Source organism: Rhineura floridana, chromosome 2, assembly GCF_030035675.1.
Source record: "Rhineura floridana isolate rRhiFlo1 chromosome 2, rRhiFlo1.hap2, whole genome shotgun sequence".
NCBI classification, from domain to species: Eukaryota; Metazoa; Chordata; class Lepidosauria; order Squamata; family Rhineuridae; genus Rhineura; species Rhineura floridana.
In genome coordinates this window covers 50,535,545-50,552,966 of record NC_084481.1, presented here as the reverse complement: position 1 = coordinate 50,552,966, position 17,422 = coordinate 50,535,545, and the positions used below count along the sequence as shown (strand labels likewise).

Sequence of the window (17,422 nt, the reverse complement as noted above, 5' to 3'; positions counted from 1 at the left end):
AAGCCGTGGGAGGATTGTTTTTTGAGACAAAATAATTTTTTTTTGGGGGGGGGAATCATTTTATGGGACATACTTGTCATGAAGGAACAGAGCCAACTAAAAATAATGCCTCCCAATTCCATCCAGAATTGAAATTAAAAAAATTCAGCTGTGAATTCAACTGTGGTTGAAAGTATTGAAAGTGACTGAGAAGTTTAAAAAATCAACAGGGTTTTTTTCCCTTTGCCCATCAACCTGGCACAGATTATCCATGCTAGCAATCAGGTAGTTTCAGTCACAAAACCAGGAACTAGTTGGGAAAGGATCTCACTAATGTTTTGGAAGTAAAGAGCAGCTAACTAAATATTATAATACTCACCATTCTACAAGAGAAAATATTTCATAGGATGGGTTCTTCATAGTTCCAGAAATTTCCACTGGAAATATTGAAAAAGAAAAGCACTTAGAACAAAACAGAAGTGGGGAGGGAATTCCCTCCCCTCTCCCCCAAGGCTTCACATTAGTTGGGCTGCAATCCAATACACACTTACCTGGGGGGTAAGTCCCATTGAACCCATTGTTCAATGGGAGGAAGTTCCACTGAACTTCTGAATAGACATGTATTGGATTGCAGCCTTGGTCATCAAGGTCAGTGGGTAAACTTTAGGCCATTTATACTTTCTCTGAGAAACAGAGGAAAGCAAAGCATCTTGAAAATATATATATATATGATTAACTAAATCAATCAATCACTACTTTGAAGCACATTCAATAAAAATCCAATCATGGGAACATATGAACTGCATTGGTTCTTCATCCTGCACCAGAAAATGTACAGTAGAATCTCCTCTATATAGACACAAACTTGCATATCTCCTCCCCACCGTTCATTGTGCATAGAATGTAAAGCTCAAATCATGACATTTGATTTATTTGAATTCACCAGACTACCTGTAAAATTGAATTCCTGTGCTTAAAAACAGGGCCAGGAAGACCCCACATTCAAACAAACATTAAAATCCCCACATTGGGTGTTATGGGCTATAATAATTCCACAACTAGGCATTTAATCAGGATTGAGAACTTTATTAGAATTACAGCCAAGACTGGGCTTCTTTTGGGGTCTCTGTGGGCCTAACTACCTACTAAAGCAACAGAAACAAAAGTGAAACTAAAATATAATAACAGCTCTGCCCCTAAGGAGCCACACCAAATTACTAAACTGTGTAGTTCAGGAACCTCCCCAAATGCCAATAAGAAAATATATCACAATATAAAATGATGATGTACTGTGAGAAAGGGGAGGAGGAGGAGAAGGATTTGCCAAACTCAAAGCGCATGTAGGTTGCATGTGCAGGAGTACCATCTGAACATGCTTTAGTGTCATTCCTTTGCTGTGTGATACATTTTAAAAGAAATGTCTTCATATGGAAGGAAAAGTGATTTGCTGTGCTTTGGACAGATACTGGACCTAAGAGATTCTTTTCCCACAGTCTCTCTCTGCATAGTGAATAATTCAGGAAAATTCAAATGAGATTGCTTCCATTTGTCTCCTACTTCCTCTTCAGACTGCTTGACAGCCACTGCTTAAGTGTCACAAACCCTCAGTCATTAGCTATAACAGTGCACAGATGGAACAATATTTGCTCTATCATTGGCATTCAATTAGGATGATGCCAACTCTAAACATTAAGCCAGTTAAACTACGCTTTAGGCAAAGCATAGCCCATAATTTGAGCTTGTAAATTATCACTTGGAATCCTGATTTATCTGGTGGTTCATGTAAGGTGCATATTAAGTTTGTATATATAATTACATATATAAAAATGAACTGCAGCCAACTTTTTGTTTGTTCCACTGATAAAAGTGAAACTAGGCCGCCTTTACCAGCACGTATATGTAGTCGGAACTCAAATGCTGAGAAAATAACAGGCTAGAAATTACATATCAACAACTTCTATTTACAAGAGTAAACAAAGGAAACCAGTGTGTGTTTGTATATGTGCGTGTGTGCATGCATGTGGGCCTGACTGGCACTAAGGACTAACTTCTCAAGTGGCAATGAGTGCCTTTATTCACATAATAACAATTCATTACCACTAGCAGTATGTTTGCGCCCACATGGGTAGTATGAATTCCTCTTTTCCCCAAAGACCTCCACTTCCTCTCAGTTTGTCTTTTACACTTGAAGGTAGTATATGCAATACACCTTTGTCACAAGCATTCATCCAAAAGTCTAGACCTCTTTTCTACAATCATTTGGGAAAATGAATGTTGTATTTTCTATAGTCAGAGATGTTTCTCGCTAAAATGGATAATCTGTGGATTGTAACCAAGCCTACTAGCCACCAATTCCACTTCATTTATTAAAAGTATGTCTGAACATATATGAACAGAACTTGAGCTGTAAAATCCAGGGTTTCATGGATGAGCACTAGCAGACTCCATCCTGAAACTTGTGTAATTGATCAAAATGGGAAAAAAGATAATGAAACTTTGTCACTTGAAGGGTTTAACAAACAGTCAGAGATGTTGCTGGTCTCCAATACTCCTCTCCAAAATCTATTTTTCCCACGTGGCCAAGATGCCCAAGAGAAGATTGTAGTTTGGGGAATGCTATTCTTTCTCTCCCTCCTTTGAGTCCTGGCTAATATTGATTTTTATACAATCATGAGTATTTCTTCAAAACAAGTTTTGTTATTGTCCAGTTACATACACGGCATATATGATCTGCCTTCAAACCAGGCTTGAGTAGGTTGTCAGCATAGTGCTGCCAATTGACTCTCCACCTCATCTGTGGCTTTCCTATGGGACCTGAGCAGCTGCTTGTTTCTGGTGAGAGCCATTTAATAATAATTTCCCATAATGCAGTGCCCTTGAGCATCTGAAGAAGTGATCTACAGTATATGCATACATCACTACTTTCCACTTTAAAATGCTCAGAGAGGGGGTCTAGCCCATTTTAGTTATCAAATTAGCCATATAATCAGCTCCCACATGGAAGCCCTGGTTCACACACATTTTTATTTTATTGTCATATTTCTAGATCACTTTTCACCACTCCTCCTAGAAAGGACATTATGGAGCAAAATGTGCAGGTATCCTTCCAAGCAATTTCTGCAAAATAAACCAGCCTGGTTGCTTCTGGTCCATGTAATCTCTGTAGTTGCCCCTCTTTTTTCCCTAGCAACCAGAGAGATTAGAACCATGGGTAGTAGATATCTTATTATGAACTGACCTGCCATTCATCACTAGCATCACAAGGTGGGAGGTCAAATTGGCATAGCTACCTAGGTCGTGACAGATGGGGGTTGATCCAGCAGAAGTGACAGCCATCAATTATATGCTGACTAGACCATTCCAAATGCCATATCTCATTCCAAATGTATTTATTTATAAAAATATTTATAAAACACACACTCATATGAAATATCAAGGCAGTGTACAACAATATATATGAATACAATAAAACAGTCTATAATAAAACAATACAACATGAACATAAGAAAGACTGGTTCATCTTGAAGGATTTTTGAAACAACAATAGGTCTGTTGGTATAAAAAAGTCTTCAACAGATGTTTGAAAGTTAGCAGCAAGGGTGCCTGCCATATCTTCTGTATTCCACAGCATGTGTCCAGCAACACTAAATGCCCAACTTCAAGTGGAGGCCATTTGGGCTTCTAAGGCACAGGGGACAACTAACAACTCTTCTCTGGATGATCTTAGTGATGGAGGTGGAATACAAGGGTCCAGGCGGTATCCTGGACTGAAGTTGTTCACGGCTTTGCATAGTAAGAACTTTGAACCTGTCCCAATAGCATATAGGCAATCAGTGCAGATGGTCCCTCATCAACAATCTAGCTGCTGCATTCTGCACTAGCTGAGCTTCCAGACCAGGCCCACATAGAATGTATTGTAATCCAATGTTGATCTTATCAGTGTGTGGACTACAGTAGCTAAACTATCCCAATCCAGATATGGCATAGCTAGCATACCAGGTACAACTGGTAAAAGGCACTCCTAGCCACAAAGTCACTTGGGCCTCTTTTGACAAAGATGCATCCAGGAGCACACTCGAGCTATATACCTGTTCCTTCAGAGGAAGTGCAACCACATCCAAAACTGGCAATTGGCCTATCTTCCAGACATGAGTACCACCTACTCACAGAACCTTCATCTTTCCAAGGTTCATACCCAGTTTATAGGCCGTGATGCAGTCTACCACTGCATTCATGCCACTTCCGATTCAAATGTTATGGAAAAATAGAGCTGTGTGTCATCAGTGTTGATGACACTGTAGTCTAAAAATCCTAATGACTGTTCCCAATGGCTTCATGTAAATGTTAAATAGCACTGGGGACAAAATAGTGTCCTGCAGAATCTCACTGCCCAAGTGCCAGGGTGCCAAAGAGTCTGACTCTGTTATTCTGTTACTCTTACTTGATCTCTCAGTGGCTTTTGATACCGTTGACCATGTTATCCTCTGGGACCAACTGTTCAAGATGGGTATCGGATTCACGGTATTACTGTGATTTCATTCCTACCTTCACGGTTGAGTTCAAAGAGAAGCATTGGTTGAGTTCAGAGAAAAGCATACAAATAGAACTCTTTGGCCCCCTGGTACTTGTGCAGTGGGGTTCTTCATGACACTATTAGGATGACAACGGATGCTTCAGCCCCCAAATGAGGCCTAAATCCAGACTGAAGTGGTTGAGAACCTACTGATCAGGGTGCCCCAATCCTCTCTTCTGCCATGTTTGTATGAACCCAGCTATGACCGTGTGAGCTCCCAAGCATGTAAGTGGTAGCTGTGGGCAAGTATTAACTAGCCAATATTCATAATCCTACCACATATACTATAGGAATGCAACAGGGTAACATGAAAATGATTGCACAACAGTTTTAATGGTAAAAGGTTGTTTTGGAAATTATTAGAATATTTAATGTAATTCATATTAAGTGTACTGTAATTTTAAAGCTCTTTCTAGTTATTTAGTAATTTTAACGTTCTCACTAGTTAATGCAAATAGGTATGCTTTTATTCTTATTAAAGGTAATACTTCTTTATCTCTAATTCAGTCCCCACATACAAACAGAACTGAATAAAAAATACTATATATTATCAAGTGTAGCTTTGTTGTTGCTTTTACCCAGAGCTTGGAAAAGTTACTTTTTTGAACTACAACTCCCATCAGCCCCAGCCAGCATGGCCACTGGATTGGGCTGATGGGAGTTGTAGTTCAAAAAAGTAACTTTTCCAAGCTCTGCTTTTACCTACATTCTAGCCTGCTGTTAATGTACATAAATGTTGCTATTCTACTAAAATCACACTGTACTTGAGAAGAAAGCAGTAAGCCACTCTGACTCTGAGTGACAGACTTAAGAACATTCTCAACACATTCTTTATGGTATTCAGCCAATCTCTCTAGGAACACAATGACCCCAACTTTATTCATAAAACTCAGTTTGAAAAAGACTCTATTCCCTAAAGCAATTCTCAGCACTCCTTAAAAAGCTTGGGGGAAAATCAGATTAGAATTAAACAGGTTATGCAGATGTTATGAGAATGTAACTTCTAAAAATAACTTCATAGATCAATTCAAGTAAATTTCAAATAGAAATCTCACCTTCTGAACAGCACACAACTTTTGTGTTATATAATCCTGCTCTCAAATTATCAGATAGATATAGTAACTGTGAAAGAAAGCCTTAGACACAAAAAGATTATTGTGCTTTGAATGGATTTCTGTCTTGAACATTTTATGCCACCACATTATATGCAGCATCTGATGGAGCTATTACACTTACGTTGCTTTTTTTAGAATACCTCCAGGTGGACAAGAAGAGAATAAATCTTTTTAATAAATATGTTCACCAAATATATTAATAAAAGCTATAATGGGAAGGCAGATCTTGGCATTATCTCCCAACTCTTATTGCAATCTTCTACAAAAAAAACATGAAATACTATTTAGACATATTTGAAATGAAAGAACAAAGAAACTACAAAATAAATGTCAATACCAGCTACATTGGGTTGGATCTAGACTTAGGCCCAGCTTGAACATAACCCTAAACCAATCCATTGCTTATTGTGAACAAGCAAATGTACAAGTCCTTGGAGCAAAGATCATGGCCAGAGTGCTTCTTCCTCAGTTCTGCAGCTGCTACACTACCCAAGACTAAGTCATGGTTTGACTTAGTGTTATGTTTTAACCCATGCTTGTGGTTTGTTCCTCCAGACAAAGCATTAGTGGTAAACCAAGAGCAAATCTTAGTTACAGCTTGTAGTTTAACTGGTTACTTGCTTAGTCCCAGGTAACATGGCAGCAGGAGGATTGGATGAGGAGTTCTGTGTAGGGCTGTGGAGTCGGAGTCGTGGAGTCGGGAGCAATTTTGGGTGGAGTCAGGAGCAATTTTGGGTGGAGTCAGAGTCGGAGTCAGAGTCGGAGTCAGTAGAAACGTACCAACTCCGACTTCCAAATAAATTTTGATTGACAAGAAGCAATTTTGGGTGGAGTCAGAGTCGGACAGTAGAAAAAGAAAGGAGTCAGAGTCGAAGGTTTGGCGTACCGACTCCACACCCCTGGTTCTGTGACTGCAATCTTCGCTCTGGGATTCCCCACATTTGCTCATTTGTGCTAAGCCATAGTATGGCTTAGCGTTACAAGTGAATTGGGTCAATCTCATGCCTACAGCATGTTCACTGAAATCAATGGGAGTTTAATGTTAGTCTAAGCATGATTTAGGCTGCAAACCTAACCCCACTTACATGGGAGTGAAATGGAAATGAACTGCCTTCAAGTCGATCCCAACTTATGGCTACCCTATGAACAGGGTTTTCATGGTAAGCAGTATTCAGAGGGGGTTTACCATTGCCTCCCTCTGAGGCTAGTCCTCCCCAGCTGGCTAGGGCCTGCTCAGCTTGCCACAGCTGCACAAGCCAGCCCCTTCCTTGTCTGCAACTGCCAGCTGGGGGGCAACTGGGCTCCTTGGGACTATGCAGCTTGCCCATGGCTGCACAGGTGGCAGGGCACGTAACCCTGAGACACTCACTGTGGGGGTGATCTTTAGCTGGCCCTTTACACTCAGGAGACACGAGCGGGGATTTGAACTCACAGACTCTGGACTCCCAGCCAGGCTCTCCTCCCCACTGTGCTATACCAGCTATGTTACATGGGAGTAAGCCGACTGAATTCAATGGAACTTACTTCTGAAGAGACATTTTTAGGATTGCAATCCAAGTCTGGATCCAAACCACTATTTTATTTTTTACTATAAATAATTTCCATAGTACTTTGTCTTTTCTTTTTTAAAGAAACACTTTTCTCATAACTTAAGAGTTACAATGGGGTGAGAGGTAGGGACTTGCCTAATGCCAATCAATAATTAATGGATGAGCAGGTATTTGAACCTATATCCCACATTCCTTCCACTGTCATCTAGCTCCCCTCATTGGCACAACTACTGAAAGCCAGACATAATCACACAAGTAGCACTTAGGTAATGCCTAAGAGAAAGCCCCATAAAATAACAGCTGTGACATATAATCAATGGTGCTCCTGGTAAAACAATATTCAGAATAACCTTACTTATTTAAAATAACATCCAATTTGCACGCATACACAGAGTGTTCTAGCCAAGCCATTTAAAAAATGATCACAGGTATTCAAAGGGAGGGGGGATCCTTATGTACTTCAGAGAGAGAGAGAGTTTCATGCTGTTACTTCAAACGATTAGTCTTGAAAGCAGCATAACTGCAATATATATTAATCCACTAGAGTACACATTGAACACATTGTTTCCAAGCACCACTGACTAAATGTCTCTACAGAATTGCCTCCATAGTATAACAGTTTACTGTTCTGTATATTTAAAGACAGTGCAAGTTGTTTCTTTGCTGAAACATAATATGCAATAGAAAATTGAGTTACATGGAACTAAACTGATTTGCAGACTGGTCTGTTGCTACTGAGTAACGGAGGTAAATACTTGCAAAAACTTCCCATATCAAAGCACTCTGAGATGAGTTTGTTCAGTCATATGGATTCAGAACAGAGATGTTCTTAAGCTTTGCAGGGATAAAGTAAAGGTGCAAATCTTGAAGGGGGGAAAATCTTGTTCTGTTTGTAATTTTCACATGAGTGTCATGATATTTGCATCTCCCACAGCGGATTCACACACACACACACACTAACATGTGTTGAACTTGAGTACATGTATATTTAAAGAAATACAGTAGCTCAAATTGCTACCCAATATTGAGCTAAAGTCACTACTGAACACATGGTAAAAGTGTTAAAAGATGTTTCAAGCGTTTATAATTTCCCTCAATTTGACGTTTGCCACTAGGAACTCTGAAGACATTGCTCCTCTGTGTCCTTGTGAGGGAAATTGTGAGGGACACCCACCAACTTTTGAAAAGGAGGATAGGAAGGGCTGCTATAAGCCACTTGCCCAGATCTGCCTCGGGGTTGGAGAGAAGGCTCATAGCAATGCTTGACGTTCACTTATGACAGCACTGACGGAAACTGAAAAAATGTCTTGTTTGTTTTCTTCCATGCTCTGGAATTGTACCCTCAGGCTTGCCTCGAGGTTTAGTACCTAAATTTTACTTCTAGTACTAAAACACAAGGGATCTGAGTCCACTTACTGTTCATGACCAAACAGCAGCTGCTGTTGTTTTTATTGCAGATGAGGCAAGCCTGAGATATGGCTCCGGAGCATAGAAGAGAGCAATCAAATTGTAGTCTTGGTGCCTGGAGGTAGCAAAGTAGGAAAAGAGAGAATGAGACAGCATGCTGATTAGACTGGGCAAAGTTGACTTGGCAATCAGTAAGATGGGCGGGTTTCATTTCAGCACCTGGGAGTTGCAAGGGCTTGCCTTTTGCTCTTTAAAATACAGTAGGGCCCCACTCATATGGCAGGTTATGTTCATGGCCCCCACTGAAAAGTGAAAACCACCGCAAAGTGGGGCCCAACTGTATTCCAGCCACTGCACTCCACCTGAGAGCAATCAGCTGGAGCACACGAGCTCCACGCGCGACAGTTTTAGCGCGTGATCAGTTGTAGTGCAGGGAGCTCTAGCGACCATGCTCCACCTGATAGTGATCAGCTGTAGCAGGCAAGCTCCCCACGCTGTCAGCTGGAGCCCAGCGGCTGGAGTTCCCCGTGCTCCAGCTGATCGACCTGCTGGCACCGCTGTATTAGGAGAACCAAAAAAAACAGGGCGCCAAAAAGTGGGGCCGTACTGTAAATGATGGGAGTGTTGGACTAGGACTTGGGAGACCAGGGTTCAAATCCCCACTTGGCCATGAAGCTTGGTAGGTGACCTTGGCCCAGTCACAGTCTCATAGCTTAACCTACCTCACAGGGTTTTTGTGAGGATAAAATGGAGAAGGAGAACCATGTATGCCACCTTGTGCTCCTTGGAGGAAAGATGGGATATAAATGGAATAATAAAACCAATAAATCCCAATGCAGAAGAAAGCGATATGATCCATTTCCGTATGCTGCATCAGAGAAACAAAAGCTCCCAATTTACATTTCATCTTCTCTTTCAAGTGGCTAATTTCTAAAACTTCAGTAGCTCCAAAACACCATGATGTATAGAAGATATTATGCAGTGGTGAAGAGAAAATGCTCTACTTGTTTAACCATGGTTTGTTTGGCCATCCCACCCTTGACACTTGCCAAACTACAGCGGCATAATGTGGAGCAGCTAATGGAGAATTTTTTATATACAAACAATAAGCAAAATATATTCTTTTATAAAGCTATAAAGGTTTATAATATTTTAATAGTTAAGTAGCCAGCCAGAACCTTTTTCTTTTCAGAGCTGTCTTCCCTGACTGTGCTGATATGTATGGTACAGCTTGAACTCTATAAGATAACACTGAACAGACACTGAACGTCCCTGTACTTACCAAGACATAGGAAGCATTGCATTAACTGAAATGCTTAGCTCATAGTGAAAATGTACTGGTATGTGAAGTGCTGAACATTGCCAAATTGACTAGAACATCATGCAATGCCAATGCAATGCATATGCAGTGCCTATGCAATGCCAACATAATGCCTATGCAATGCCTACGTAATGCTGATGTGTAACCTCCTCATTTGTTAATGCTAAAGTCTTTGTCCTGGAATGTATAAAAACCCAGGCAAGCAGTGCCATGTGGCAGTTCTCCACCAACATCATGGGAGACTGACTGTGCACACATAACCAATGAAAGCCTAACTTTGCTGTAAGCCTGTGTCTTCAGTTTCATCCACTCCAACAAATTCCAGAATTCCCCATCACAGCTCCCACTGAAATCCTTCCTGATGAATCCTCAAACTATTCAAAACTCCAGAGGAATGCACTCCTTCCCCCAAATGGTAACTGTATTTGTGGTCTCACACTATGAAACTGTTGTTGTTGTTCTGTACCTTCAAGTCGACTACGACTTATGGTGACCCTATGAATCAGCAGCCTCCAATAGCATCTGTTATAAACCACCCTGCTCAGGTCTGTGGCTTCCTTTATGGAATCAATCCATCTCTTGTTTGGTCTTCCTCTTTTTCTACTTCCTTCTGTTTTTCCCAGCATTATTGTCTTTTCTAGTGAATCATGTCTTCTCATTATGTGTCCAAAGTATGATAGCCTCAGTTACATCATTTTAGCTTCTAATGATAGTTCTGATTCAATTTGTTCTAACACCCGATTTTTTGTCTTTTTCACAGTCCATGGTATGCACAAAGCCCTCCTCCAACACCACATTTCAAATTAGTTAATTTTTCTCTTATCCGCTTTTTTCACCGTCCAACTATCACATTCATACATAGAGATCAGGAATACCATGGTCTGAATGATCCTGTTCAGTGATATATCTTTGCATTTGAGAACCTTTTCTAGTTCTCTCGCAGCTACACTCCCCAGTCCTAGCTTTCTTCTGATTTCTTTACTATTCTCTCCATTTTGGTTAAATGTGCCAAGGTATTGATAATCCTTGATAAGTTCAATGTCCTCATTGTCAACTTTAAAGTTACATAAATCTTCTGTTGTCATTACTTTAGTCTTTTTGACGTGCAGCTGTAGTCCTGCTTTTGTGCTTTCCTCTAACTTTTATCAGCATTCATTTCAAATCAGTACTAGTTTCTGCTAGTAGTATGGTATCGTCTGCATATCTTAAATTATTGATATTTCTCCCTCCAATTTTCACACCTCCTTCATCTTGGTCCAATCCCGCTTTCCGTATGATATGTTCTGTGTATAGGTTAAACAAATAGGGTGATAAAATACACCCGTCTCACACCCTTTCCAATTGGGAACCAATTGGTTTCTCCATATTCTCTCCTTACAGTAGCCTCTTGTCCAGAGTATGAGCATCAGGACAATCAGATGCTGTGGCACCCCCATTTCTTTTAAAGAATTCCATAGTATTTATGATCTACACAGTCAAGGGCTTTGCTGTAATCTATAAAGCACAGGGTGATTTCCTTCTGAAATTCCTTGGTCCATTCCATTATCCAACGTATGTTTGCAATATGATCTCTGGTACCTCTTCCCTTTCTAAATCCAGCTTGGACATCTGGCATTTCTCGCTCCATGATAAGAGCCTTTGTTATAGAATCTTGAGCATTACTTTACTTGCATGGGATATTAAGGCAATAGTTAGATAATTATTGCATTCTCTGGGATCCCCTTTCTTTGCAATTGGGGTATATATTGAACACTTCCAGTCTGTGGGCCAGTTTTGTTTTCCATATTTGTTGACACATTTTTGTCAAAATTTGGACAGATTCAATCTCGGTAGCTTGTAGCAACTGTGTTGGTATGCCATCTGTTCCTGGCGATTTGTTTCTTCCAATTATTTTAAGAGCAGCTTTCACCTCACATTCTAAAATTTCTGGTTCTTGATCATACGGTTCCTCCATGAATGTATCTGTCATCCTGGCATCTCATTTCATTACAGTGTATTGCTTCCATCTTCCTTTTATTTCATCTCGATCAGTCAATGTGTTCCCCTGTTGATTGTTCAATATCCCTACTCTTGATTTAAATGTCCCTTTAATGTCTCTAATCTTTTGGAATAGGGCTCTTATTCTACCTTTTTTGTTGTCCTCTTCTATTTCTATACAATTACTACTGAAATAGTTCTCTTTGTCCCTATGTCCTAGTCGCTGTATAGTTGCATTTAGGGTTCTAACCGTGTTTCTATCTCCTTTTGCTTTTGCTTTCCTTCTCTCTTTAACCATTTGTTTTGGATCTGTCGTCCATTGAGGTCTTTCTCTCCTTTTAGCTAGAGGTATTGTCTTTTTATATGTTTTCCTGATAATGTCTCTGACTTCACTCCATAGTTCTGGTTCTCTGCCAACTAAGTTTAAAGCCTCAAGTCTGTTCCTTATTTGATCTTTATATTCTTCTGGGATGTTATTTAAATGGTATTTTGACATTATGAATGCTTTGTTCTTCTTCTTTAGTTTTATTCTGATTTTTGATACGACCAGTTCATGATCTGTACCGCAGTCTGCTCCTGGTCTTGTTTTCACAGAAAGTATGGAACTTCTCCATCTTCTGCTACCAATTATATAATCAATTTGATTCCTATATTGAACATTTGGTGATGTCCACATGTACAGTTGTCTTTTTGGTTGCTCAAAAAATATGTTTGCAAGAAACAAAGTATTGGCTTCACAGAATTCAGTAAGTCTTTCTCCTGCTTCATTTCTCTCTCCTAAGCCCCATTTTCCCACTATTTCTAGTTCTTGTCTGTTCCCTACTTTTGCATTCCAGTCCCCCATGATTATCAGCACATCTTGTTTTGGTGTGTGCTCAATTTCTTCCTATACTTCTGTGTAAAATCTTTCCAATTCCTCTTCTTCTGCGTTTGCCGTTCGAGCACAGACTTGGATGATAGTTATGCTTATAGGTTTCCCGTTAAATGTCACTGATATAACTTGCTCAGAACTTGCATTATAGCTCCTAATTGCTTTTGTTACATCACTTCTCACTATTAAAGCAACCCCATTTCTTTTTAATTTATTTCCTGCATAAAATATTTTGTAGTTGCCTGATTGAAAATGTCCCATTCCCGTTCATTTTAATTCACCCACGCCAAGTATTGTAATATTGATACGTTCCATTCTTGGTTGACAATTTCTAACTTTCCCTGGTTCATGCTTCTCACATTCCATGTTCCTATTGTGTACGTCGTACAACTCCAGACTCTCCTTTCACATCTGTGCACATCAGCCTCTGGGTTTCCTTTCGGCTTTGACCCAGTTGCGTCATTAGTCCCTGTGCTACTCGTACTTGTCCTTTGTTCTTTCCCATTAGCTCGGTGAGTGCCTTCCAGAGCTTGGAAAAGTTACTTTTTGAACTACAACTCCCATCAGCCCAATCCAGTGGCCATGCTGGCTGGGGCTGATGGGAGTTGTAGTTCAAAAAAGTAACTTTTCCAAGCTCTGCTTCTGACCTAGGGGTCTCATCTTCCGGCACTATCTCATGTTGTATTTTGGATACTCTGTTCATAGGGTTTTCATAGTAAGAGGTATTCAGAAGTGGTTTACCATTGCCTTCCTCTGAGTTTGGATGCATCTTAGTCTGGTGTTTCAGCTTTGATCATTCCGCCTTGGGTGCCCCTGCTAGGAGTCTAGCCTCTTGGTCTAGCCTCCTGACGGCATTGCTCTCAGCTTCTTCGACACTCTCAAACCCCCTCACCACATTAAGATGTGCATCCTAACACTGTAGTGATATAAAATTCAGTGAGTACAATTCTAAAATTTTGTTTTCCATTTTTAAAATAATTCTTTATTGTACTGCATCTGTGTAAATAAAAGAGCTTTTCTCAGTATGATCCTTAAGGCTCTGGTTGCCTTCATCTTTTAAGGAGATTGACAATTATTGTAATCATACTTTGTGCCTGGAAGTTCAAGTTGCTTAATACTTTGATAATGATTACCTGACAGCATTTAAATGAAGGTCATTTATCGTTCTATTCCTTATGTATATAGTGGCTCTCCAAGCAATGTGCCTCAAGGCCCTTTTCAAAGAACACTAATCAGTACACACACAATTATATTGGACCAAACAATCTTGTCACAAATGCCATTATATAGCAAAAGCTGAATAAAAACTAGTTTTTAAAAAAACTACTTAGTGCCCAACATTTCAAGTATGGAAGAATGCAGGAAATGAGTAGAAATTTTACAGTACATGTTAGGAGATCAGAGCATTCACTTGGCCAATAAAATAAAATCAGAGACATTTGAAAAAGCACCACATTTGATTGGCAAAGCAATGCCAAAAATTTCATAATTACAAACTGTTTCTTGAGTCTACATCCTGTCAAGGTGACCAGCCAACTGGGAAGTCTAGCCATACAGTAATAAAAACATCTGTGACTATTTTAAGGTTTGATTGTGGCAGCAATGCCATCAACATGACAGCATTAATTACTGAAAACTGGGACCACTTCATTCAGTTTGCCAGTACAAGAGGTAAGAATAATTTATTGCCATGAATAAGGGCAATGCCTTATCAGTACACACATACAACCACCCCAGACTAGCTCGGACAAATGAATTTACTTCCACTACCAGTCTGTGAAGATTTCACAAAAAGATGCCTGATAATGTCACTCTTATTGTGTGAGGGTTTGCTGGCTACTTACCAATAGCCATGCTATTGGGTGCAAATGAAATAAATGTCTCTGCTTTTACAAAAAGGGGGGAGCAATCAGGTTCTATCATCTGGTAGTTTAGAGGAACATAGTGCATGATAAATAAGTTTGAGAACAGCTTTCTTTCACAAATCAGACTCTTACAATACTATTAAAAGTGCATTCTTACAATGATTTGATTACAAATACTTTAATGTGATAGAGGCAACAACTCCACCTCTCTTCTGTCTTAATGATTATTGGGTCACATAGAGAAGCAGAACACCACCCAGTAATGAGTTATCTGAACATGATGAGGATTAGGTGGGTGCAGCAGATCTTCATTTAGATCAGAAGATTATCTGGTGAGCTTCTGAGCTCTTTGTAGGCCAGTGATGAATCATTCCTGTTTGTGATTACTTATTATTATATTATAGCTAATTTAATCCTTAGGATAATAGAGCTGTGAATACAGAAATCCTTGTTTGAATCAAGCACTCAGGGCAACTTTTAAGATATCAGCCTTAGCTTCTCTCTGTAATGTGGGATTAATAATACTGGCCTACCTTACAGTGCTGTTTAATGGATTGCAGTAAGTGGTATTCAATGCTAGTCCTACTAGTAGACCCATTAAAGTTCATAGACACAACTAACTTAAGTCCATTAATTACAATGGCTCTACTCTGAGTAGGACTTAACTGAGTACAACAGAAAGATTGTATATGTGAAACTCACATTAATCATTACCTTTGATCAATTTGTAAAAGCACTGTGTTCAGATCTGCAACAGGCTATGAATTTGAGCTTTTGAACATTAAAGAATTTGCATGAGCTGCAAGAGATTCATGATTCCCTGAATTACATTTGTCATGCAAGGTAATTAACACCCCTTAAGTTTGCATTAACATGCCCAAATGTGAGGTAGCGGTAAAAGTGAGTTAAGAGGTTGTGCTAAAGTGACATGAAGGCTGAGGGCTCTAGTCATTTAATCATTATCTATATTTGACCACTTAATGCAATTGTTAGATGGGTTTCCCTTTGACTAAAACCATGTGCTCTGTTGACATTGTCTTTGGGTGCATTTCTACAGTTGAGTTAATGGATTAGGATTATCGTTGGATAACTCCACATAATGTGTGAACTAATTTCTACAACTGGTACTGCTCAAGATGTAAATGAAAGGTTTAGATTAAAGTAGACATTACAGAATGTGGGCAACAGGAAATGCAAGTGCTTCCTGCCCAGATACTTTGAAAGCAAGGTTTGTATACAACACCCCAGACGTCTGCCTGCCATCACTCTTACTCCTGAGAGACTACCAGCTGACTCCCCAGTTACCACAGTTACTTCCCTTTGGCCAAGCATGTAACATGAAAGATCCTTAGGTTTTCAAAATATACAGTCAAAACCCAAGTTCCAGTTTAAGAAGCTTTATTAATATTAGGTATAGAGATATACTGAGTGAGAGAGAAACCAGATATGTAACATAAAAAGGGCAGTGGGACAACACAGTTTATTGTCTTTAAATAGCCAACACTAGACAATCTTAAAAAGGAATCTCAAACTTACTTGCAAGGATCAAGAATCATCCATGATATTAAGAAGGTGACAACTTCTCATAGGGAATAATCCCTCATTTTTTAACTGTAATAAATAAGGGAGTGTGTTGATAAGTGGGGAGGATCTTCCAATCAAAATGACTATTTGGGTTTGGGCTCATATCAACAGCACAGCTTTGAGAATTGAGACATGGCATTTCCCATATGTATATAGGGGAAAATGCGTCTCTGGCTCCTTTCAGCTAAAGTAAAAGGTGAGAACTGGAATTGATTCCTGAACTACTCCTGGTAGACACAACCAACAAGGGAAAAATTCCAGCTTGTGTGCATGGAGGATGTTCAAAACATGACAGATAAGTTGCTATGTAACAGGGAACCTAGGCTGTCGTGCCAGCTTCACTGGAGTTTAAAAATAACAGGCATTTCTCCACAAGACTGTTATTGCAAAATAACTATACTGAACCTTCATTGCATAAGCAACCCCTATAAGGAAGAATGCCCTAGAATTTTATAGCGTCATGCACCTAGAAACAAAATTGAAAGCAGTGCAACACTAATCAGCCCCACTATAGGGCAGAACGTTAAACAATTGAGAAAGGCACCATTCACTAGACATATCCATCAAAGAAAGAAAGAAATATTCTTTTTTGACTCTAAAACAGAAAGGCAAGAGTATAAGAAGGGCAATATAAGCAAAAGGGAAGGTAAAAGATACCAAGAATAAGGATAGATCAGCAAAGGAAAACAAGTCAGATATGATACAATATGCTGCATCTACCACATTTGCTGTATTTTTCTTTTAATTGTTAGAATCGGGGTAACATGATAGATAGTGATGGAGTTAAAACTCAAAATAGGAAAAAAGGTAATGGGTGTGTTCAGATGCATCACTAAATCAAGGTATAGCATTATGAGAACAAGCTTTAATAAACCTTGGCCTTGCATGCTCCTCTTTCCTCCTCCTTCAGGGCTGCAAGGAAGAAAACAGAAGCTTCCACGTCCTTTTAAGTTTAACCACAGTTTAATGTGCTGTCCAAACCTTAAACTGTGGTTAATCTTAATTATGTTTAATTGAAGCAAGCCAGCTTCATAAATTATGGTTTGAAGTTAGTTTGTTTCAACTAGCCATAGTTAGGATTAATCCAGTTGTCAGGATTGGATGACATAGAGATAGGTTGAATGCATGAGCCTGGGGCTTGCCACCATAGTAGTGGACTGGACATCAAAGCAGACATCCA

General features: G+C 39.6%; 1 protein-coding gene across 9 annotated transcripts in view; it reads right to left on the bottom strand.

Moving 5' to 3' along the window:
- FIGN (fidgetin, microtubule severing factor) overlaps positions 1-17,422 on the bottom strand; it is a 213,938-nt gene that overhangs the window by 80,704 nt on the left and 115,812 nt on the right. For 5 of the 9 annotated variants that reach the window (XR_009760486.1, XM_061608618.1, XM_061608620.1 and 2 more), the window contains exon 3: positions 359-416. The exons of the other annotated variants lie outside the window; for them this stretch is intronic. The gene's annotated coding sequence lies outside the window, so the exon portion shown is untranslated. The remainder of the gene's footprint in view (positions 1-358; positions 417-17,422) is intronic. 9 annotated transcript variants of the gene reach the window in all.